Genomic DNA, 24,427 nt, shown 5'->3' on the forward strand with positions numbered 1-24,427 from the left:
ATTTATTTATATTCCATATACATACATCACCATATTCTAAGCACTAGGTTTCTCTTCAGTGTATATTATCTATTTCCCTAGCTTTAACTTGGCTGTGAAGAAGAGTGGGGAAAGTGGACTGTATGTAACTGCTTCCCTATGGCCCTCCCCCAGGAATAATATAGTGAAAAGAACAGAAAGAGCTGGAAGCACAAAATGAAAATGACTCGAAAGCTGTGGGGATCCAGCAGCTGGACTGTGGTACCACATTAAACCAGGAGATGTACTTGTATGGGCCCAGTGCTGAGCTAAACGCCATTTGTGGCTGATTTCCTTGGGTCTTCACTGCAAGGCTGTCATCTCTGTGTTGGAGATGAAGAAGCTGGCACTTAAAAGGTTAACTGACTTACCCAAGGTCGCACAGCCAGGAGCAGGGTAAAGATCCAGCTCATCTGCCTCACACTGGATTGCAGATTGCAGGGCGCTGGGGGCTCAGCATTCAACTTCAGTGTTGCTACCCCATCCATCTTTTCATTAAGATCGGGTTCACGTGTGAGCGCATAGGCCCTGATGCAATTTTCCATTTCACAGATCCCGTACCAATTTTGTGGCTTTCCAAGATGAGAAACTGGTGTTCATGAGTGGCACCGTGTGTAATTTCTTTTGTGGTGACACTGAGCCTATTTTTAAACACAGGGTCCAAGGCATCCTGCATTGAAACTACCTCACATGATCAATTATGTTCAGTTTAAACCCACAAAGTACCTACAGATCATGTGGGTGCTGGCCTACTCTTCACACCCTTGCCCCGCCCTACCTGTTTGAGCACCATCTCTTGCTGTCACTGCTGGTCGTCACTCCACTGTCTTGTCACACTTGTGGGTGCTATGAGGGGGTAAAGGACTCCATGCCAGCCACGTGGCACAGTCTGGTGTCTACAACCATGGCAACTATTCACTAAAAGCTCTTAGAATGTATCCATTTGACTATGGATATATATATATATATATATATATATATATATATATATATATATATATATATATATAATCTCTCTTTTCACAAGTGCATTCTTACAGCTCAGGTGTTGGACTTGGTTACACATTTGTAGCAGTTTTCATGGACTTACAAGCTGTTATAGTTTCGTGAATGGAAAATTCACCTAACGGAGCTGCTAGATTTTATACTCAGGCTGTGCAATGGAGCTAGTAGTGAGAAAGGTATGGTTGAACTTAGAGAATTAACTGGAAAGCACATCATATGGAAGACACAGCTTTTAATGATGCACACACTGGCTATGATAGATAACAGTAAGCGAGATATATAAAATTGTTTACTCTCTAAGTTCTAAAAGCTGTTTTCCTTGGACATGAGCCTGGTTTGAGCAGAATGTTACCTCCATCACGATACTGACGTCTACTGATAGCAGACAATTTGTATAGAAGATTTGCCTTTTAGAAAAGACTCCGTTTTGGAATAATTCAATTTCCAGTGCTTATGGAAATGCTGAGGTGGAGTTTTTCTGCCCTGGAGATTTCCAGCCTATGGTCAGAAACTCGGGATGAGTCCTGACAGCACTGAGAAGAGGAAGCAGAAAGAGAGGTGTTGCTGATTTCTGGGGAAGCAAAGGGCTCTCTTTCCCTTGGGAAGTGTCAGGATTGTCTCCAGGAAGGAATCTCATAATTGCCAAGCACGAGGTAGACTGGTTGCCTTCCATGCAAACAGCATTTTATGTAATGCACAGATGAGCTCACAGGTCAACTCGGGAACTGTAAACAAGCAAACAACCGAATATTCTGGACTATGTCTTCCTTTCTTGAAACATTTTTAAACTTGGAAAAAGCCATGCTGGCCATTATGAAGGCATCTGTGTGACTTTTTTATTCCTCTCACGGAGAGTGAACATTTCAGAGGGGAGAGGAAGGACTACCATTTTCATGCTACATGTTTGGCTGTAACTGGTTATTGTGCATGTTTTAATGCATTGGTGAACAAGACGCTGTGAGCTGTCTTGTGCTGGCTGACCATGCAAGTTATTTAGTTAGGACATAGAGTTTCACTTATTTCCCTTAGTTTAGTGTTTTTAAATGAAAAAAAGATTTAGTGCCAATACCGTGAATCACAGAAATTCATAGATAGTTTATATGGAAGGACTTTCATTTCATTGGTTTCTGCTTTTGCTCTTGAGGGGAGCTATACCAAGGATTTCCCATCCCCTCAATGGTTCAAATGGAACAAGCTGGGGTCATGGATGCTGGCCGAGGACCATCTCAGAACTCATTTGGGACCTTCTGTGGTTGAGATCTCATCTCAGGATCCTAGAACTCCCTAGAAGTTCCTGAAGTTGGATCATAGCAACCTATCTTAGGATGAAGTCTATATAGAGCAGACCAGAAAGCTAATTCCCCTGCATCAGTTAACACTGGCCTATGCTACGATTTTTTTTTTCAAATGTAATAAATGTTCATGGTAGAATGTTCAGTCGTTTTTTAAAAAAAGGAAAATTGAAAGTCTTTGATAATGCTATTACTAGTAGCCCCCATTAACAGCTTGGTGTGGACTGTTCCAGATTTTTAAGTACAGAAACTAAAATGTTATTTTCTTACAACTACTATTTTCATAGACAAATAGATCTTTTCAGTTTGTTTTCTTGCACCTGCCAATACATCTTTGATGTCTGAGAGGCCCTTGAATGGCCAGCTTCTAAACACTTTCATTCCCACTCAGTGGGAAGAGCCCTACAACTAGGGAAAGGCTGTGGGAACTGATGGGTGTTATGGTAGGAAGCTGATATGTGCTGGGTCCGGGTGGGGAGTTTCATATTCCATGTCTCTTTGCAGTTACCCTTTGTGGTCTGGTATACAGATGAGGAGCTGGGAGCCCCAAATACGCAACACAGGAACAGACCTGATATCCAGGCTGTGTCAGTGAGACTCAGACCCTGGGCTAGGAACAGACCTGATTTCCAGGCTGTGTCATTGTGACTCAGACACTCGGTTTTTCCTTTCTCAGCTCTGATTGTAGGGTGAAGTGGTCTCTGCCTCTTTGTTCTCTGACCTTCCATCCCAATCCTTCCTCTCTACCCATACTAGCCTCTCTGTTGTTTCTCTGCCTCCGGGTCTTGGCTATAATAGGTTTTATCCCAGGAACGCTCTTCCTGCAGGTTCTGAAGGCTCACTTCTTTACCTCCTTGAGGCTTTGCTTAAAGTCTAACTGTGCCTTCAAAAGCCCTTAGCTTTTCTTCCTGTCTCGTCTGCATTCATAACACCCCCTAGCACACAGCATTAAGTCTTCCTTGAGTTAATATCCATCTCCTCCATGGAACGAACACTACAGAGGCAAAGGTTTTGCCTGTCCTTACTCTCCTATCCCTGGAACTGTGGAAATGGGGCCGACAACTCACGGTGGCACCCTCGGATCCCTTCAGCTTCCCACATTTCTTGTTTTCATTAGCGGTGGCTCTCACTGTTCCCTGCAGTGGCTTTATATGTTCCTTACAGCAACACCAAGGAACATGCAAAAAGAATTAGGGAAAATGGTCTTTCTTTTGCTCCAATTCTGTAAAAGAGGCAACTTGGGAGAATCAGGCAGTGTAGAGATGGAGAGGAAGTCCCTGAGAGTTGTTCTGAGGCTATGACGGGGCAGCAAAGCATAAGGAGAGGCCCATGACTGTGGGGATCTGGTGAGGCTTCCCCTCTACTTGGGCTGCACAGTGTTTCTGACGACTTCCAAAGAAGGAGACTCCAGAATGCTTTGCTGACCACCAAGTTTTCAGCCCGTGTCACTAAAAAGAAAATCTATGCTCACTCACGCCAGGCAGGCTAATCATCGTGCTCCCTGTGGTAACCGGCTGCATTGTTTAGACATTAAATAGCTGTTGGTGTCTTTCCTGTTGAAGTTAGGGTTCGCTCTCACAGCACTTACCAGTTTGTCTGGGAAGTATGGTTAGCAATCATGAGGTAGAAGCAGCACACTCAGATTCCTTTGGCCAAACAAACCTGAATGTGCAGTTTGCAGGAGAACTGTTTGGGACAGAACAAAATTGTAGGCACTTTGGGGACTGATTCATACCTAGAACTCTATATAAGGAACTGTACTGGGGTGCTGAAGGGAGCTGACAGGCATGGAAAGAGGCTCCGATAAAGACCAACTCCCCTCTTCCTCTTGTCCTCTACCTCCTCTTCCTCGGCTGCACTCGTGGCTCTGAATTGTTTGCCCTAAGTAGACTTCCCTTTCAAAAGCTGCAGTCCCCCTAAACCTGTGTTTGATTTGCAATGGAAACTATCCAGTACCTGGCATGAAAACTGATAGCTGCCGTCCTAACCACTCATTAAAACAAAGGATCTGTCCCAGAATGTCTGTTTAGCAGCTCAGGTTTTTTAACTCAGACTGGTATCAGATAGATGTTCTCAGAGTGGAGCCCTGGTGCGATGGCTTTCTGATGCTTCCCGTCCTCAAAAGAGCTCCAAAGCAAGCTGTGTGGGTCTGAGGCAATGTCTTCCTCCCTAATAGTCTCCTTGGAAAGAGTTAAATTTTTTGCATTTACCTGCATGCAAAGCAGCTCATTGTCTCTTGCCATAATTACTAAAATGTGTTCTTTTTGAAAGAGTAGGATATTTCAAACCCTCGAATAAAGTTGAGGTTGCACCTCATCAGACTTGCTCCTTGAAACCTTCCTCCTGTCCTCCCTGCCAGTCCCTCTCCAAGGCTAGATTTGCTGTCCTCCTTGCCCCACGGGAGACTCCTGTCCTCACCTCTCTTCCCACAGAGCTCCAGTAAAGGTCACAAATCTGATAGCTGTTTCTCAGATTTCCTTCCTGATGGCTCAGCAACACCTGAGCCTGCTGCTGCTTCCTGGAAGCACTCTGTCCATCTGCCTCTTTGCACTTCCTGATCTGCCCCAGGTCAGTGTTGTTAAGGCCTGTGAGCTTTACCCTGGATCTAAATCCTGGCCCTTGTTCTTGCTCGCAGTGGAACTTGAATAGTTAATTGTCTCGGGTTCCCTGTGGAAGAGCTATGTCATGGCTTCGGGAATGAAGATGAAGAGAGCATGGCACGAGAGCAGCAGTCACTAAATGTCACCTTTGATCATTAATGCTTCCCTTGTATCTTTGGGGGAAAAATAAAACCCACTTTCCCCTCTAAGACTGGTTCTTGTTCGGTCTCCATCCAGCCCCTTCTTTGCAGTACATTCCCCACTGGGCCACTTTCACCTTGTCCTGCTATGCCCCACTTCACTGCCAGAGGGATAAAGAGGGCTGTGCCTGCCTGCATGCCTGCCTGCCTGCCGGGGAGCCACGAGTGCAGCCTGCTTTGTGACGTCAGCGTCCTCCCTTGGGCATGAAGCCTATCTCTCTGGCGGATCACAAATTACTCAAAAACATCAGCTGTGATTTATACTTCTCAAAAATAGCTTTCTCAGCATTCTGCCCAATACTTTAAACACAGTAGGATTTTTAACTCCTATCTTTTATCCGCTAAGACACTGTAGTTTTATATGAACCTTCTAAAAAAAAATCCTTCTTTCTAAATTGACGCCTGTATTGATCGGTTCTGGAGTCCGTGCAGGCTTCATAGGAGAAAACCAAGTCAACAGTGCCAGGAGAGCAAACCCGAGAACCTTGTGGAATGTAGAGGTATGTACAGAAATAACTAAAAACGATGGGAGTACAGGGAATGACTTCATACTTTAAAAGGTAGCTTGACGTCTTTGCAGCCTATGAAGCTACTTTTACAGTGTTTAGAGTTTTGCTTTTGTTTGTATGTTGTTTTCTATCCCAATCCTTTCTACCGTCAGGATAAAATGAACGCTAAGGGTTCAAGCAACACACCCACCAGCCCTCACACTTGACACAGACCTCCTCTGAGTCGCTCTGTTCTGGGCCTGCATTCCTCCTCTGTGCCAAGTAAAGACGACATTAAAGTTAATAGATGGGATAGCCACTTTAAAAAGAAAAAAGTTGAGATGTCCTAGTTGGTAAAATAGCTACAGGACAAACAGACACAAGGACTTGTGTTCAGATCCCCAGTACCTATGCAAACAAACACCCCCCCAAAACAAACAACAAACAAACAAACAAACCAATGGACAAAGTCATGATCATTTGTAATCCTCATGCAAGGGGCCGAAGTGGAGACTGGCCAGCCCCTGGGGCTTCCTGATCAGCCAGTCCAGCTAATCAGTGAGCACTAATTCAAGTGAGTGATCCGCCTCACAAAATAAGGTGGGGTCCAACTGAGCCCACTTGAGGAAGTAGACAGACAGACAGACAGACAGACACACACACACACAAATCTAATCCCATTACTAGTGTGCTCAGTTGGAATAAAGGCTAGTGTGTGTGTAGCCTTTTTCATCAGTATATGCATTATCTCTGAGGTCATAAAAACCAGACTTTCTTCTCAGTTGTCAGTCTTCTCCAATAAAGTGTATCACTGGGTGTATCAATCATACTCCAGGGCAGGCCCCGTTCCCAGGAGTGACCAACACAAAATGAACTCAACGGTCTTTTTTTTTTTTTTTTTTTTTTTTTGTACTATTAATCTGTTGCCTGTTTGTTTGGATTTTCAATTTTTTTTTGTTTGTTTGAGGTTTTTTTGGGGGGTGGGGTGGGGTGCTGGGACTTTTTTGTTTGTTTGTTTGTTTGTTTGCTTGTCCTAAGAGAGGGAGAGAAAGATCACATGCATAAAGTTGGATGGTAGAGAGATGTGTAGAATCTAGGAAGAGTTGAGGGAGAGAAAAAACATGATTTAATATATTGTGCGAAAAAAATTAATTAAAAATCATACAACAAGAAAGAAAAAAAGTCAGGCTGGAGAGATGGCTCAGCAGTTAAGAGCCACTGTCTGCTCTTCCAGAGGTCCTGAGCTCAATTCCCAGCACCTACATGGTGGCCCACAACCATCTGTAATGGATCCGATACCCTCTTCTGATATCTGAAGACAGCTACAGTGTACTCATGCACATACAATGCATAAATCTTTTTTAAAAAATCAAACAACTTTCTCTCTCTAGCCCTAGAGGATCCTAAGGGCCAGGCTCCTTGCATCATGAGCCTTCAAGGTGAGCTTCCCTACTGAAGCACTGTCAGCAGCCTGGGCCATGTGACCCATTTGCACAGGGTCATCCTGTGCTTTACCCAAGATGTTTAATTCCACCCCTGGTCCCTGCCACTTGATGCCAGTAATTCTGTCAACCCTCCCCAAATATGATTACCAAAAAATTTCCCCAAATTACCATCTGTTTTGTGGGGTCTAAAATCTTCCTCAAATGAGACCCTCAGGGTCACTACAGAAAATTCATCCATGGTCTGGATTGTAAACTATAGAGTTTGGGCAGTTTGGGTCAACTGAAGATTGTAACTAATGTGTGGGATACATTTATTTTAGAAATTTGAAATAGCATTGGTGTTTCTAAACCATGCATAGGTTATATCACAAATAATGATATGTAAATAAAGCAGCTACAAAATTGAGACCATCTTAACTCCCAAAGTACTTAGATCCGGCTGCAACAACGTATTCCAGGAATACTGCAGCCATTCTTAGGGTGTTATATTTGGGCATTTCAAGTGTATAAAATACAGTCAGGATTGTAATAATAAGTTTATCAAACTAAAAATAGTATTTCAGCAGAACTCTAAGTGGTTTACAATTTTTAAAAAATTTTATTTGACCTGTGGAATGCTGGCTCAGCTCGCCAGTTTTTTCTTGACCAAAGAGCTACTCCAAGACAGCACTTCAAGGACTTCAGGGGTGAAGAATGAATGACAGGGTGCTTTGTGCTCTAGTGAAATGCCACAATTGCTCAGTAATCTTCATGGCTACTCGAAAATATGGCTGCAGACTTGTGATGTGGAGCGCATCTCCAATTGAGGGTCACCATTATATTCTTTCCAAAGGCAGTTGCAGAAATCGCACACCACACCCAAAGACTGTGACAGTTAAATATGTGCTTGCTAGAAAACTTTAAGACTCCGTCCTCGGAAGAAACCTGCTTTGGCTGAAGATTAACTTTAGCTTGCTTGTTGCCTTTGGGAAAGGAAAGCACACATTGAAGACTTGCCGTGTGCTCTCGACCCAGGCATCTGAGATAACTTGATGCATTTTCTCCCAAGATCAAAGGGAGAGCAGGTGTCTTCATGGTAGCATGGCCATAGACATAACATAGCCCAAGGTGGCTTTAAATTTATGATCCTCCTGCCTCCACCTCTGCAGCATATCCTACTAGGTGAATAAAAGAGCTTGGAGCTAGATAACTGACTGAATATTTGATTTAGACCAGATGAGGTCTTGTTAATACCTAACCATCGGGCGTGGTTCTAGCACGTGTGAGTGGGCAGAAAGCTACAGAAACTGTTGAAGCCTCTCGTCTTCAAGGCGAGAGGAGAGGAGAGCATTGTAGACAGCATGAGGACAAAGGCAGGGGAAAATGAAGCCATTTCTAGTTTTCACTCTTACACGCTGACTGGTACTAGTTCCTCCCCATTTCCCAAGCTGATATAAGAATGCCTCACTTCATACATAGCACGCCTCATGCTTTTCTTCTTTAAACAAAGTCTCATGTCAACCAAGCATGAGAGCATCTGTCTTTCAAGCAGTTCAGAGTATCACTAGCAATATAGAATCATAAGGTTTGTACATTGTTTTAAAATTTTCTTTTAGACTTATTTATTTTATATATATATGATTATTTTTCCCTGCATGTATGTATGTGTACCGTATGCTTGCCAGGTACCTTCAGGGGTCAGAAGAAGATGTTGGAACCCTAAGAACCAGAATTCCAAATGGTTGTGAGCCACCATGTGATAAGCCTGGGTCTTTTGCAAGAACAAATGCCCTTAACCACTTAACCATCTCTACAGCCCCGATACATTGTTTTTAAAAATATAATACAAGCTGAGTAGTGGTGGTGCACGCCTTTAATCCCAGCACTTGGGAAACAGAGGTAGGTGAATTTCTGAATTTGAGACCAGCCTGGTCTACAGAGTGAGTTCCAGGACAGCCAGGGCTACACAGAGAAACCTTGTCTTGAAAAACAAAAAACAAACAAAAAAGATATATATAAAATAGAGTACACAACAGTATAATTATAACTTTAATTAGCAGTCAAAATACTCATGTGACTTGCTTTAAGATTTATTTAAAAAATTTAAAGAAAAAATAAAAAAATTATTAATTCTTTGAGAATTTCATAGTATCTATTTTAATTAAATTCACACCAACACCTCCCAAATCTACTCCCTAGCCCCCAATTTTGTGTTATTTATTTTTTTATAACCTGTTGACTCGCAGTTTGTGCTGATTGTATACTTCTGGATATGGGGCCATTTGCTGGAGCGTGATCAGGAGCTATATCCTTAAAGAAAGCTGACAGCAGCAGCGTCTTTCTTCTCCCAACAGCCTCACCTCTCTGAAGCCCCTCAGTTTGGGGCAGAGGCTCACAAACCCCTTCCTACTCCACGACAGCATGTTGGCTGGCTTGATTTTGTTCAGGATCATAAGTACAGAGATCCTGTACTCTGTTTTGGCCTGGCCATCCCCAGTCTCTGGCTCTTACAGTCTGCTCCCTCTTCTGTGACGGTCACTGAGCCTTGGGGTGTGATAGAGATGTCATATTGATCTCTCCACTGACATTTTTTATTCTCTGCACTTTGACCAGCTGCAGTTTTCTATGTTAACCACCATCCACTACACCAAGGAACTTCTCCGATGATGTACGAGAATTAAGCTTAATCTACTGGGGTAGACTACAAATTTAGAGGGCAGTTTGATACTGTATCCATAAAGTAGACTAACAACTGCAACAGTAGGTATACCTCTAGGGCCTGTGAGCTCCCCAAGCGTGGGCTCATGGCTATATTTACAGCACAAGGCATGTGTTTCCTCTTAAGGTGGGCGTTAAATCCAGCCAGGAAGAAGCTGGTTTCCCCAATAGCATTTGTACCACTATTGCACACATGTGCACATCTTACCACACTGCTCATGACTGCAGCTCACCAGGTTCACAGCTGGATAAAATGATTACAATTTCCTGCCAGCAACCTAGTACTGTGAACGCCAGCTAGGAAGGAGAAAGCTATAGTACAAACTTAATCGTTCCATGTCTGTGACCAATTTGTATGGCATCTTCAGCAACACAGTCTTAACTATCTAGTTCTAGTGGACAAGCCAGAGCCGTGCAGTATTCTGTGTTGTGGGGGTGTCCCCAGAACAGTATGATTTACTTCAGTATATTTATTCACTTTATTGTAGCAATATATAACTGTACTTGCAGTACCTCCAAGATACGTCTGTACCTGAAAAGGAGCGCTAGCCTAAAGCATCAGGATTCCTGGAATCTAGTCTCAGCTTTTCCACAAACTAGAGGTACAACTTCAGACAAGTCACCTGACTTTTCTAGGTCCTGGCCATCCTCATCCAGTGATAGAAGTGAGCTTTGTGATTTAAGTATCCAAACATAATTCCTCCACTCTTTTAAACTACACAGGGCCATAAAACAGCAGGACAAAATAATTGACACAAGTGAGCTGGTTTTACAAATTGTATTTCTGTTATATTTGTTGGAAGACTCAAGTATTGATGAATGGCATTTGGCAGGAAAAAAACTTTAGTCTATCTGAAATCCTTAATTAGACACTGTACATAGCTTTGTACCTTGGACATGTCAAAGGATACCACATTGTCAATGACACATGATGGAGAGAGTCAGAAGTTTGCTGCAGCTTGTTCATCTGGGGATGATTGGCTTGTGTCAGAGACATAGCACCCACCGAGTCTGCTCTAAAAACCTGAGTTCCAGCTGGGCAGTAGGTATTGGACTGCACACCTTCAATTCCATCACTGGAGAGGCAGAGGGAGAGAGGCAGAGAGGCAGAGGCAGAAGCAGGTAGACATCTGAGTTCAAGGACAGCCTGGTCTTCAGAACAAGTTCCAGGACAGCTAGGAATACACAGAGAAGCCCTGTCTCACAAAACCTAAATAAACAAATAAATAGGAAGACAAGGAATAAAGAAAACCTGAGTCCTTCTAAAGGGTTAAAGGACTCATATCCAGTTCCTAGATACAAGTCCTCTGTCACTGAGCATACTCAGTGGGAAGTGTGAGGGCCGCAGGTGCTTTCCCACTGACGTTGTTTATAGTTAAATACTATTGTCACCCTGGGTGTGAGGTGTTTGTTTTATGCACATGTGCATGTATGTGACAATGTATGTGGAAACCAGAAGTCCATATCAAGTGTCTTCCTCAGTCTCTCTCTACCTTAATTTTTGAGTTAGAGTCTCTTTCTTCTGCTGGAACTTAAGCTTGCTGATTTGTCTTGATTGACTGGCCAGCAAGCCCCAGGGATCTGCCCATCTCTACCTTCCCAGTGCTGGGATTATAGCTGTGAGCCACCATGTTTAGCTCTTACATGGATGGTGGATTCTCAAGCTTGCTTAACAAACAATTCATCAGCTGAGCCGGCTCCTCAGCTCCCACAGGTGTAGCTAGCTTCTTGTGAGACAGTTTCATATATCCCAGGCTGGCCTTGAACTCACTCTGCAGTTGAAGATGACCTTGAATTTCTTACCCTCTTGCCTCTGTCTCCTGAGTACTGAGGTTAGATGTGTGTATCACCACACCTGGCTTAGGGGATGCTGGGGGTAGAACCCAGGGCTTCATGCATGCCCTGCAAACACTTTACCAACTGAGCTGTATCTCAAGCTCTGTGTGTAGGAAGGGCAAAGGAGAGCATTGAGCATCCTCCCTATCACTCTCCACCTTTTCCTTGCAGACAGGCCCCTCATGGAACCTCGGGCTCACTGTTTTTCTGGCTAGGTTGGCTGGCCAGCCAGCCAATGTGATTCTCCTGTCTCTGCCTCTTACCTGACCTGACAAACACTGGAGTTGGAGGCTTTCTACATGGGTGTGGGATCCAAACTCAGGTCCCTATATTTACACAGCAAATTCATTTTCCCACTAAATCTCCCGAGCCTACAATGTTTTTTTTTTCAAATATGATTACCTATTTTACCTATATGTATATTACCTATATATTATGGATATATCTATAATACCTATTGACAGTTATTGCTACTGTTATGGATACTACCTGTTATTGAATGATTTTAAATTATTTTTAATTGTGGTAAAACACTTATAAAGCTCAGCAGTCCAACCACTGAATTCAGTGGTATTTAGTGTATTTATAGCACTATGCAATCATCATCACCATCCAAGCCCAGAAGTCTCCATCTTGCAGAACTGAGACTTTGCTCATTAACTACACATACTCTGTTCCTTTACGGCTTTGTGTTATTGATATCACAAAGTACCTCTTCCTAGTATATGTTATAGTAGGCTTTAATGCTTTCTGTTTAGTTCAGCTTAATAACTTGCCAAGAACAACAAAAAGGCCTGTGTAATGAGAATGCTGAAACTCAGAAGACGGAGAAGGAAATGGGAAAAGGAACTTGTAGGGCTGTGCTGACCCCATGGACAGTGTGAAGCTTGGAAATATGATGGGGGTGTTATTAGAGTGTTGGGGGCAGGGGAGTGAAATGACTGAAGTTGTCTTAGGGTCATGGGGATGCCATGGAGGATGGTCTCATAGGGAGGCAACAGAGGAACAGCTGGACTCAGCAGCCTGGGTAATACCAAAGGTGACTTGGCTATAGGGATGCCTGTGCCAGTGGATCAAATGCTTGGAATCTGGGTACATTTTGAAGGTGAAGCCCACAAGGCTTGCTGATAATTGGGTTTGAGGCGGGCCTCATAGTTTTGGGGGAATGACCAACCAGAGGGATGAAATTGCCATTTATTGATGTGGAGACAGAGGAGGAGGAGATGTTAAATGGAGGAAATGAGGGGTTCTGTTTCAATCATGTTACATTTCACAGTCTATTAGAGATCTAATTGAAGATGTCAAACAGGCAGTTGAATACGCAAGTCTGGATTTCAGGGAGAAAACGGGGCTGGAGTCAGACATTTTAGAGATGATATGCAGGTGACATTTTAAGATATGGGTTTGAATGAACTTTCCTGGGGCAAGAAAGAGAAGATAGTTGGGGGAAAGGGTTACAGTCATGAACCCTAAGGCATGTCAGTGTTCAGAGGTCAAGGGGAAGACCCAATGATGGAAAGTAAGGCAGAACACCCAATGAGGGAAGAGATTAACACTAGATGGTGTGGTCTCCTGAGAGCCATGTCAATGAAGCTCTTCAGGGAGACGAGTGATCAGCTGTGTCTAAAGTGGATTATTACAGGATTGAGCATTATATTTAGCAGTGGCTTATGTTGAGACAAACCTGCAGACACCATAGTCTGTGTCTGTCTGATGACATGACTAGGCAGGGACACCCGCATCAAGCAAGTCCACTTCATTTTGTTGCTACAGTAATTTGGCCGAAGTTTATCAAACACCATTTGCCTTGTGTTCGTCTCTGAACTAAGAGTGATCAAAATGAGTCACATCACAGCTCTGGACCTCAACACAGGTTAGTAACCTAAGAGTGGCACTTCGGAATTCCTGAGCTGAGCCTCCTAGGTCCTGGGGCTCTGCTTTCAGATATCTATGTACATTTTTCAAAGGGGGGCTCTATTTTGTCCCTGCCTAAGCCTGGTACTGAGAAGGTGGTTCTTTAAGCTCGCTATTTTTCCTTCTTAAAAATCAATGCTTTACTTCTCGATAGAAAACTACCTTCCCTGTTCCTGTTTTCCCAGCTATATAAGGAAATTTCCCTTCCTAACAGGATGTTAAACACACTCTGATATATATATGTGTGTGTGTGTGTGTGTGTGTGTGTGTGTTGTATACATACATATATAGAGAGGGGGGGAGACATAAATACAGTCTGCTGACTCCATTTAGTGCTGCTTTTATGTGGATGTTTTAGGGCTGACCACTTTATATTAGATAACTAGTTAAAGAGCTCTTCCCTGGGGAGAGCTTCCTCTCCCTCTCAGCTGTAATTAATTGTCTGTATCCCTTCATCCACAGGTGGGGCCTTGTGAGAGTGCCCCTACTCATAGCCAATAGTAATTTAACAAACATATTTTGTGCACTGTTATGGCCACTGTGAAATATCTTCACCCCACAGGCTCATGTGTTTGAACACTTGATGTACAGCTCCTGGGTGTTTGGAAGATTCTGGAGTCTTTGGGTTGGGAGGTAGAACGTCCAGAAGGGGATCAGAAGGATGGGCCCAGCTTTTCTGCACCGACTTCTGTTTCCTAACCCATCAAGATGAGTAAGTTGCAGTGTAGGCTGCATAGACTGACCAAGCACCACGTTCTCTCTGCCATGATAGACTGATGTCCTCTTAAGCCATGGGCAAAATAAACCTATCCTTATGTAAGTTGTCACACTGAGAAAAGTAGCAAGCACATTGAGTCTCTAGAAAGGTTTCCTTTCCAGGAAGTTTACCGTGTCTTAGTAGAGATTGCATCCAGAGGCAGGGCAGGAAGACCTCAGAGAAAGGCATAGGCAGAAAGAGGTAAGTGTCTGGAGGGTCTCTGAGAAGGGGAACATTAGATGGGATGGAGCCTCAACAAGTAGAAGGGACCAGGGAAGATAATTTATTCAGCAAAGTGCTTGCCTTGCAATTGTGACAAGCTGAGTGTAATTTTAAAACTCATGGAAAAGGCTGGGTGTCCAATGCATACTTAAAATACAAGTGCCAGGAAGGTGGAAGGAAGTGGATCCCTGGAGCTGGGTGTGGCCACCCAGCCCAGTTTACTTGGTGAGCCAAGCCAGTGAGAGCCTCAAGTCATCTCAAAATTAAAAGCCACGTGCCTAAAGAACAAGACCAAAGACTGCCCCTTGCCTCCACATGCACGTGCACATGAATCTGCTAAGTGCATGTGTGTGCACGTGTGAGTGTGAGGTAGAAAGGATTGAATGTGAGATATGATCATATGAGCTCACTTGAGATCATAGTTAAAGATAGTGTTAAGCCTGGCTCTCATGCTACTCCCAGGTTAGCCTAAAGAGACAACATCAGTGTCAGATGGCTCTCCTATATTGTGGATATGAGAAACTTAGTTTGAGGGGTCTGTGGCATAATGTCTAGGATTACCTTTTAGGAGAGTGCTCAGGGGTAAGAGCATGGGGTGGTAGTAAGGGGGGAATTTGGAAATAAGTTACCTTGATGTATATGCTCATGTTCATGCATGCACAAGATATGGAGGACATGTCAAACAGATAAGGGGGCTAGTGAGATGGCTCATCAGCTACAGGTACCTGAGTGTGATCCTGGCGACCTACACGGTAGGAGAGACAGACGCCCCCAAGCTGTCCTCTGCCTTCCATAGATAAGCCCTGCCATGCACACATACAGTTTTTTAACTAAAAAACAAACAAACAAACATACTTGGTAATGTCCCAATGTCAAAATTTATGTAACATAATGAATTTCAAAAATGAATTTCTGTCCTCTCTGTGTCCAAGGCATTGTAAAGACCTTAGACTTACACGTCACAGTTGTTAGAATGTTAAAACTTGTGAATTTGGAATAAGGGTCACTGAAGATGTGATCAAATTATGGATTTGAGAGAGAATTCTTCACCATCAGATGAGCTATAAATACTTTTAGAAGTATCCTTGTAGAAGAGAGGCATAGGGGGCCTGGAGAGATGGCTGAGTGGTTAGGAGCACTCACTGCTCTTCTGAAAGTCCTGAGTTCAATTCCCAGCACCCACATGACAGCTCACAATTGTCTGATGCCACCTTCTGGTGGGCAGATAGATGTACACACAGACAAAGTACTCACATACATGAAATATATACAAAAATAGAAGAGAGACATGAAGAGCTTTGGTGCAGTAGAGATGGCACTGTGGCTGTGGAGACAGAGATTGGTACAGCTAGAACCACCAGAAGCTGTATGGAGAAAGTAGCAGGTTCTCCCCCAGAACCAGGAGGGACCCCAACCCTACTGACACCTTGACATACATTTGTGACCTTTAGAACCATGAGACAATATCTGCTGCTTTCAGCCACCAAAGTAGCAGTGGCCTTTATAAGTGTCACAAAACTCCAATATAGCCAATGTTAGTTCTAATGTGAGTGGAGGAACCCGTACCTTTATCAAAGAGATCTGATCTGTAATTCTTGAGGAAGTCACATTCCGAGCATAGTTGTAATGTAGCAGCAGTTACTTGACACTCTGTCTAGAGGAGAGTTCCTTGGGTGGAAGTGGGCACCTTGCCCCAGAACATAGAGAAACCAAAGAGCCATCAGTCTACAGTGAATGCCACAGATGCTGGAGGCCTGGAGACACACCCTGCTGGGGGACTGGGTGGAGTACATCACTGGCTTCTTCATGGTCTGGTCCTGCCTCTTCACTTTAAGTCAGCTTAACATCATCAGCTCTCAGGTGTCTGTCTGTGGGTCCTTTCTCACCATCGTAAGCATTGGGAAACCTAAAGAGAACCGGGATTATTTTCTTGCACACACACAGAAGGAACAAAGGAGCAGGCTTGTTTTCTTTCTTACAAAGTTGAGAATTTGATTAGTGTGACTTCTTCAGGAGCTATGCTGAGGTTGATTCAACCTTAACAGCAACAACACTGGAGTCCACACCCCTCTGCTTGGTATATGTGTCGGGGTAAAGCCACACAAGGAGTCTTTAATGCACAGATACCATTTAACGGCACCACACCTCCCTCTGTGTACCTTTAGGGGACAGAATATTCCCTCAGAATCTAGGGTATGAATTTGTTTTTTTTCCCCCTAGGGCTTACCTATAGGCTTCATCCTGTACCCTTTTTGACCATCTCAGCATCTTTGCTACTTTCCTGTAATGGCTGTGAAGCGTATCACATACTGTTTGGTGAATCCCAAGGGCTGAAAACAATGGAATTTTTTTTTCTTTTTACAGTTCTGAGAAATGGAAGTCCAAAGTCAAGGAGTTATCAGGGCCACATACCTGCCCCATTCTCTTGGAATTCCTTCCTTACATTTCTTTCAGTAACGCTGGGTGTGCCTTGGCTGGGGTCTGCCTGGGTCCCGCCTCTGCCTTGTGGTGCTTTCTCCTTGCTTCTGATTGGTATAAGGGTAGGCCATTGTTTGGTATCTACCTGGACTCAGCATTCCCTCAGTGTACTGGATTATGTCTGTAAAGACATTGTCAGGTCTAAGGTTTTGAGGGGACACACATCTTGAAGGAATACAATTCAGCTCACAGCAGGTCCTAAGGTTAGGAAATTTCCAGTGTCTGTAGTGACTAAGCAAAGTAAACCATCTGTCATTTGTTAGTGAACAAGCATTAGGAATCCTGAACGTGGAGAGCACCATGTCTGCTGTGAGCTATCTCTGTACACAGTCAGGTTCCATGTTAGGGACAGCCACTCATCCCCAGCTCTCCTGCCTTCCTCTAACTGAAAGTACTCCAGCAGGATTGTTCTCTACAGATGGATCCAGGTCTCACGTCACCTGCTGTTTCTGCTGATACGGCCACCTGTCTCCTGGCCCAGGGCCTTCATTGCTCAGTGGACATTTTGGGGATTATTCCAAAGGCTCCTTTTCTCCAGTTAGGATGTATTTCTCTTTAAAGGATCATCCTCCCCCACCCCGAACCTCACCTCCTAAGTTGACTCAGGTCACTTTGCTATCTTTGCATTTGGTTTTGAGCTCTGAAGCATTCCAGAAGGCAAGCTTCCACGTCACTGATGACGAATGCCATGCCATTGGCTATATGGGCAGGTCATTGACCTCATCTTTAGTTAACTGGTGTTGGGTTCTTTCTCTTTGCAAGAAAGTTTCCCTTCATTTCATGTTTTGTAATTTCAGTTACCTACAGTAAAAAAAAAAATAGTAAATGAGAAACCCAAGAACAGTTTGTAAGGACTTCTGGAATTATTTATTTTATGCATATGAGTACACTGTAGCTGTCTTCAGACACACCAGAAGAGGGCATCGGATTCTGTTACAGATGGTTGTGAGCCACCATGTGGGTGCTGGGAATTGAACTCAGAACCTCTGGAACAGCAGTCAGTGTTCTTAACCTCTGAGCATCTCTCGAGCCCCCAGTTTGTAAGCTTTTAATTGCGTGCTGTTCAGAGTATTATAATGAAATCCCTTGCATCCCACACCACTCACCCCTGGATGTGAGGCATCCCTTTGTCCAGTGTATTTACCCTGTCCCTGCTCCCTGGCCATCTGTCTGTCTCTTAGCCATATGCTTTTCAGAGTAATTGTCTCAACATCACAGTGTTTGTGTCCAAGAATCATTATTTTGCTCAATAATACTCGCAAAGAACAAAAGTAGTGATTTGAGGTGAATTCCAATATGCCAAAAGAAACACTGAAAAGTGATTCCTTAAGTAAGAAAGTGAACATTTACCATAGGTATATATGTACAGAAAAACACATCAAATAGGGATTTGGTACTAATATTCAGTTTCATGTGTGCACAGTGGGGAGGATTGTTAGACCCCATCCCCCAATACTACAGTTTGTTCTGTAGCCATGACATTCTGTGCTCTCACACTGTTGCCTGTCATGTCACACACCAGGACATCCTGTAACAGGTTAAACCCACACTGTAGACTTTGGGCCTTTGCCCCCTTACACTGTATCTCTGCTCACTGAGGATGCCATTCCAGTCGTACTGGAGCAAGGTACCCAAATGATTTGGGCTCCCAAGTTGCCATAGCTCCTTGTGGTGTCTGACAGTCTCGATTCCAACTCCAGATCAGCCGCTCACTGTCAATATAGACCTGTGTAAGGTTCTTAGCTTCCCTAAACCTGAGTGTGTATGTTCTCAAACAGTTACTTTGATATTTCCGTGAGCTGTTGAATGTCCGTTAAAGCTTCCAATACAGTCGATTACAGCCACCTCTGCCTGTAGTGATTATAAGCGCTGTCCACGTCATGGCTGAGGAGGGGCTGTCTTACAGCTCCAAGCAGATTCAAGAAAATGCCTTCTGGATCCCATGGCTATAGCAGCATCCTCCACCAGGAAGTGTTTTATTTCTGATGTACCCCCTACTTCCCATCCCTTTCTCTTATTTCAAAGAAAGATTCCTGCTTGCCTCTGCAAACCAATCACCTTTGTGCCCTGAGTCCTGTCTCTTCCCACCCAGGCAGAACCTGATGTACAGTTTCTACCATTTCCGCATTGACTGTAATCCACTAAACAACTCCATTTGTGCCTTTGCTTAAAAACATGCTCAGCTCCGCAGCCCACTTAACATACTGTTTAGCGTGGGGAGGATATGATCAAAACACCTTGTACAAATCTCTAAACGCACAGAGAACTAATAAAAGTGCAATAAATAAATAAATAAACAAATAATTTAAAGTTTTATAGATGCTGCATGTATTTATCTTCCTCCCCCAGGGCCATCAAACTTTGTGAACTCTTTTAACATTTATCAATTGAACAAATATATATTGTGTAAGCACTGACAGGTACAATGGCGGGTCCAGGGAGCCATCGGGGTGCTCAAGAAGGGAAGGCACAGCTGTCTTGCAGCATGCTCTCAATTAGAGTCTCAGCAGCCTCTGGTCTGCTGCTTGCCTCGCCTTCTTCATACAGGTCACCCTAGCTTCTCTTCTTGTTTTCTTGAACAGCCTCTTGTTCACAGCATGTCACCTGATTAGCTCATCTCTCTTAGATCCTGTGGCAAACATCATGTTTTGAAGGGACCTTGCCTTGCCCCATCCATTATTCTTGTTCCAAGAACAACTTGGTTTCTATCTCTCTCCCTGCAATCACTGGGCTGCCTTGTGTGGGTCTCTTTGTTGTCTGTGGTGCTGGGGAGCGAACCTGGGACCTCATACACACTAGGCAAGCACTCTACCTACCACTGACCTATTTCCCCAGCCCTCAATTGTCTTTTTCACTCCACCCAAAGCCTTATGGGACAGGGATTATGTCTTAACTTCCCAGTGGTCAGTCATCAATGATACAAGAAAGGGCAGGACAAACGACATCTTGCACAAGTCAGTCAGGGGGAGAAAAGAAAATAATGTGTTATGACATTTGGAGCAAAGTCTTATGGTCGAGTCCCCATGTGTTTGGAGAGCAGAGAGCAGAAGCAGTGGACTCACAGAAGTGGGGTACAGATGTGAAACACCTCTGCAAAGATACGTAGGCATCAGAAATGGAAATAAGAGGAAATGGCACCGTGGCAGAGGGAAAGCTTATCCAGACACAGAAAAGAACTTCATGTTTCCAGAACTCTGGAGACTGAGGCAGGAGAAGCATGAGGTCTTGGGCTATCTTGGGATACATAGCTAGACATAGTTTAAAAGGCAGGGGGTGGGGGAGAAGGCTACAACCCACAAAACAAACCAAAAACAAAGTTCATGAGTAGAAGAATTTTGTCAGTGAGCTTGGAGAAAATGGAGTTTGTGGGGAAATAGCAATGGTGAGGTGGATAAATTGATAACTATGCAATGGTGGCCTGGCCTATTTCCTGTGGAACTGAAACTGGAGAGAGCCAGAGAGGAGTTTCTAGTAGAGATGTGGTGTGATTTGATTTGCATTTTAAAGACTGTTTTAGGTATAGCGAGCTCTCATACATGGCTGGTGTGTTAGAAATGGTGTGACTATTTTAGAGAGCTGTTTGGCGGCTTCTTAACAAAGTGAAGCAAAGATGCATCCAAAAACCTGACAGTTCTATTTAGGTATTTACTCTAAACTGTTAAAACTATATAACCAAAAAAAGACTTATGCAAAAGTGTTCATAATGCATTTTTAGAAAAACTAAAGCTGGAAATAGGTGAATTTTTCATAAGCAGGTGGATAGGAAATAAACTGATAACCGTCTATCCAGTTATGCATGACTGCACTAAAGTTTACAGATGTTAAGTTAAAGAATACACACACATGCACACACACATACACACTCACACACGCACGCACTCACACATTCCTCCTGTCTAATTCCATTTATGTACTGTTCAAAAGCAGCAAAACCAATGCATGGTGCTAGAAATCAGAATGGCAGTTGCCTCTGGGAATGTGTGGCCCGACTACAAAGTCATGTTCTGGGAAATGGAAATGTTTTAATATGATATTTATTTGTGCTCTCTCTCTCACTCTCTTGTTCTTTTACTCTCTCTTGCTCTCATTCTCTCCCTCCCCCTCCCTCTCACTATCCCTCCCTCCCTCCCTCCCTCCCTCCCTCCCTCCCCAGTCTCCTGTGTGGGAGTGCAGGCATGAGTGTGACATAGCATGCATCTAGAGGTCGGAGGACCACCTTGGCTGTTCGTCTTTGCCTTCCTCCTTGTTTGAGACAGGCTGACTGAGTTGTTTGCTGCTGTGTCCCCCAGGCTTGCCGGCCCTGAGCTTCTGGGATTCTCCCTTCTCTGCCGCCTATTATTTTGCCACAGGAACACTGGGTTTCAGGCACAGGCTACCACACCTGGTTTTATATGAGCTTTGGGAATCTGAAGCCCGTGTGGCAAGTGCTTTACCCACTGTGCGATCTCTCCAGCCCATGCTTTAAATCTTAACGGGGTTCCTGTCTCTGCTCATATTCCCCAGGCTGCATACTTGTAATGTGTGTGAGCGTGTGAAAATTACTCTTCAGTTTTTAGAAAATAATAGAGAAATAGTTCCTTGGAATCACTATGGGAAAGGGTAGGAAAGAGAGTTAAAAATAGATATGGAGAGATGGTAACAGTGCAACTGAAACCTGCAGGCCTAGAATTTAAGAGTTAAACGTGTGATAGGAAAGAGGGGTGGAGTTTCCGGATTATTAAGGTGAGAGAATTCAGAAGACTTCAACCATTGATTGGATAACAGAACGTTGAGAAAACATTGGTGGTGTGGGTCTAGTTAATAGAAAAAAATTTTTTTTCAGAGGAAACTTTCTGTGATGGGCGACGAGCTGAATTTCAGAACCGCTGAGGTTGGGGTATCTCTTGAGCATCTATGAGTCTAGTGTGCTCTGAGACTCAGGAGGTTTCTGGGGCAGAGGAAACAACCGGATGGAGACCAAGATGGCGGTATCAGCAAAGCATAGTGAGGAGAGTGAGTAGATAAAGCAGACACAGTAGCTAAAAGCAGAGTCCTGGAAACCTTACAGTTAAGGGCAGGGGAGAAAGGGAACCCCTGAGGGGATTTGAAGAGATATTAAAACGTCTGCCAAACAGCCAAAGAAGGGCCAAGCAATTCAACAAATACAGATGCCCGATCCCCAGTACTGGAGAAGAACACAGGGGTTTTCCTTACTGCCCATCTCCAACCCCATTAACCAAGGCACTCTGGTCTCCTCCATTTCCTCCTTGCACTATGAGAATGTCTGTCCTGAAGGTGCCCAAAGCCCTCTGGTTCTCTTGAGGGTGGCCTGCTCACAACTGTACCATTTACCTCTGCTCCGCAGCACTTCATAGTCTGTAAAGTGCTCTTCCCTTGGCATTTGTGACCTGCGTAGGTCCTTGCTAGCCTCGTCAGGACACCCCTCCTTTCCCCTGAACACAATTCTTCTTCCTCCCTCCCTTCTCTTGGTGTCCTTCGATGCATCCTCTGATGTTATCCTGTGCTAGGTGTTGAGGTTAGGAGTTGACGGCATAGTTAGAGAAAATGAAAATATATGGCTTCAATGATATGATATGATATGATATGACAGAAAGTTATTAGCAAGGGTGCCCTGGGAGGAGGGTCTCAGTCAGTAATGCACTTGCCGTGCACACATGAGGCCTGAGTTCAGATCCACATAGATAGATGGATGTAGGCTGCGAGATTGCTTGGTGAGTAGAGGCACATGCTGTCAGGCCTGGCAGCTTGCATTGGATTCTGGGACCTGCCTGGTGAAAGAAGAGAACTGGTAATCTGACTTCCACATACGCTCCTTAATCGCCATGGTGGTGATCTGAAATCCCAGTGTGGAGGAGGCAGAAAGAGGCCACTCACTCACTCTCATAGGCTACCCAGTCAAGCTGAATCAGTGAGTTCTAGGCCAGGTGAGAAACCCTGTGTCGTAAAATTAGGTGGAGAGCAACTAAAGACAGACGACACAGCGTTGACCTCATACTTCCACATGCATTCACACATGTGCACACACACATGCACATAGAACCATATACACATACAATAAATTAGGAACAAAACAATAAAGACAAAATCATATAGACATGGAGGGGAGAGTGAATTGAGCTCGGGCAGAGGACCCCCCCTCCCTTCCCAGCCAAATCATCAGCAATAGTTGCAGAATGTGTGAGTTAAGGTGATGTTGTGGTTAGATATGTAAATGGAGAGAAAAAAGAAACCACAAAGTATTATGGATAAAACTAAAGAATTTAATCATTTTTCTAAGAGCAGTTGGGGGCCAGCTGGGATCTTGATTAAAGTAAATGGTCAACAGATTTGGGGAGCGGAGGAAATAAGTTGCTGAAGGAAGGACAGATGGGCAGATGGACAGAGGAGACTGGACGGGTACAGGGCCCAGGTAGGATGCTGTCCCAGTAATCAAATGAGAAGGAATGAGGGTTGTTAATTAAAGGAACAGTGTGAACAGAGAGAGGGTGAAACTCCAGAGTCACATCCCATAGAGCTTTGACAGGAATTAGCAGCTGTTGGGGGGTTGGGGGGGGTGAAGGAAGGAGAGGGTGAAGGGCCCATCACAGGTGGTACATTGCCTGTAACCATGACATAACCATGTTGTTGGGAGGAGGGCCTGGAAAGACCCAGCTGCTCTTCGGCAAGTCTTAGGAATTAAGGTGGCAAACTATTGAGGCAGATACCCAATGTCTCCTGCCTCCATACACACACACACACACACACACACACACGCACACACATAGGCATGCACACATGCATAACGAACACATTTGGACAGCCTATGCCATCTGTTTGGTGCTTTGTGTCAGTATCTAGATGGTTGCTGGAACCATCTTCTAGAGGAGCCATTTCAGAAAGCCCACGAGGGGAATGACCATCAGTGAGCAGAGGTCAGACATTAAAGGGCATTGAAAGGTTGTGAGGAGGAAGCAAACGCCTAGAAAAGACTTCAAAGGAAAAGAACAGAGTTTGGGTGCATCGAGGAGCAAATGGAGAGTTGTAAGATCCCAAGGCTATCAACTCTGTCAGTTTCTATACATATGAGTGGGATTAAAGATGCCCATTGGGCATGGTAATTTGCCAAACACAGGAGGGTTACTTTCAGTGCAGGGACTGAATGGAGAGTATGGTGTTGGAATGGAAAGAGAAAAGCTGGAGAAGGCCACTGTAAAATAGTCATTTCAGCATGCAAAGACTCAGAAAAGTTCCTTTCTGTGTAATTCGACAAAAGCATTTTGAGGATATACTTCAGCAAAATAAAACGAGTCCAGCAAAGATGGCAAAGGAGTAAAACCAAAACAAAACATAGATCCAGGTCAGGAGGACAGTTGATCAGCAGGTCCACAAAGTAATATGTCTGAAGTTGACCATTTAATAGGAAAATTAGGGATTTTAATGATCATACTATACTTTTTATAAAACAATCCGTTTCTACTTTCCATTAAAAAAAAAAA

The 24,427-nt window shown here is 44.0% G+C and overlaps 1 protein-coding gene across 2 annotated transcripts in view; it reads left to right on the forward strand.

Moving 5' to 3' along the window:
- The window catches only part of Tmem266 (transmembrane protein 266), a 112,919-nt gene that overhangs the window by 995 nt on the left and 87,497 nt on the right, over window positions 1-24,427 (forward strand). The window lies entirely within an intron of this gene.

The sequence above is a fragment of the Mus caroli genome, chromosome 9 (genome assembly GCF_900094665.2).
Source record: "Mus caroli chromosome 9, CAROLI_EIJ_v1.1, whole genome shotgun sequence".
In the NCBI taxonomy this organism is placed as follows: Eukaryota; Metazoa; Chordata; class Mammalia; order Rodentia; family Muridae; genus Mus; species Mus caroli.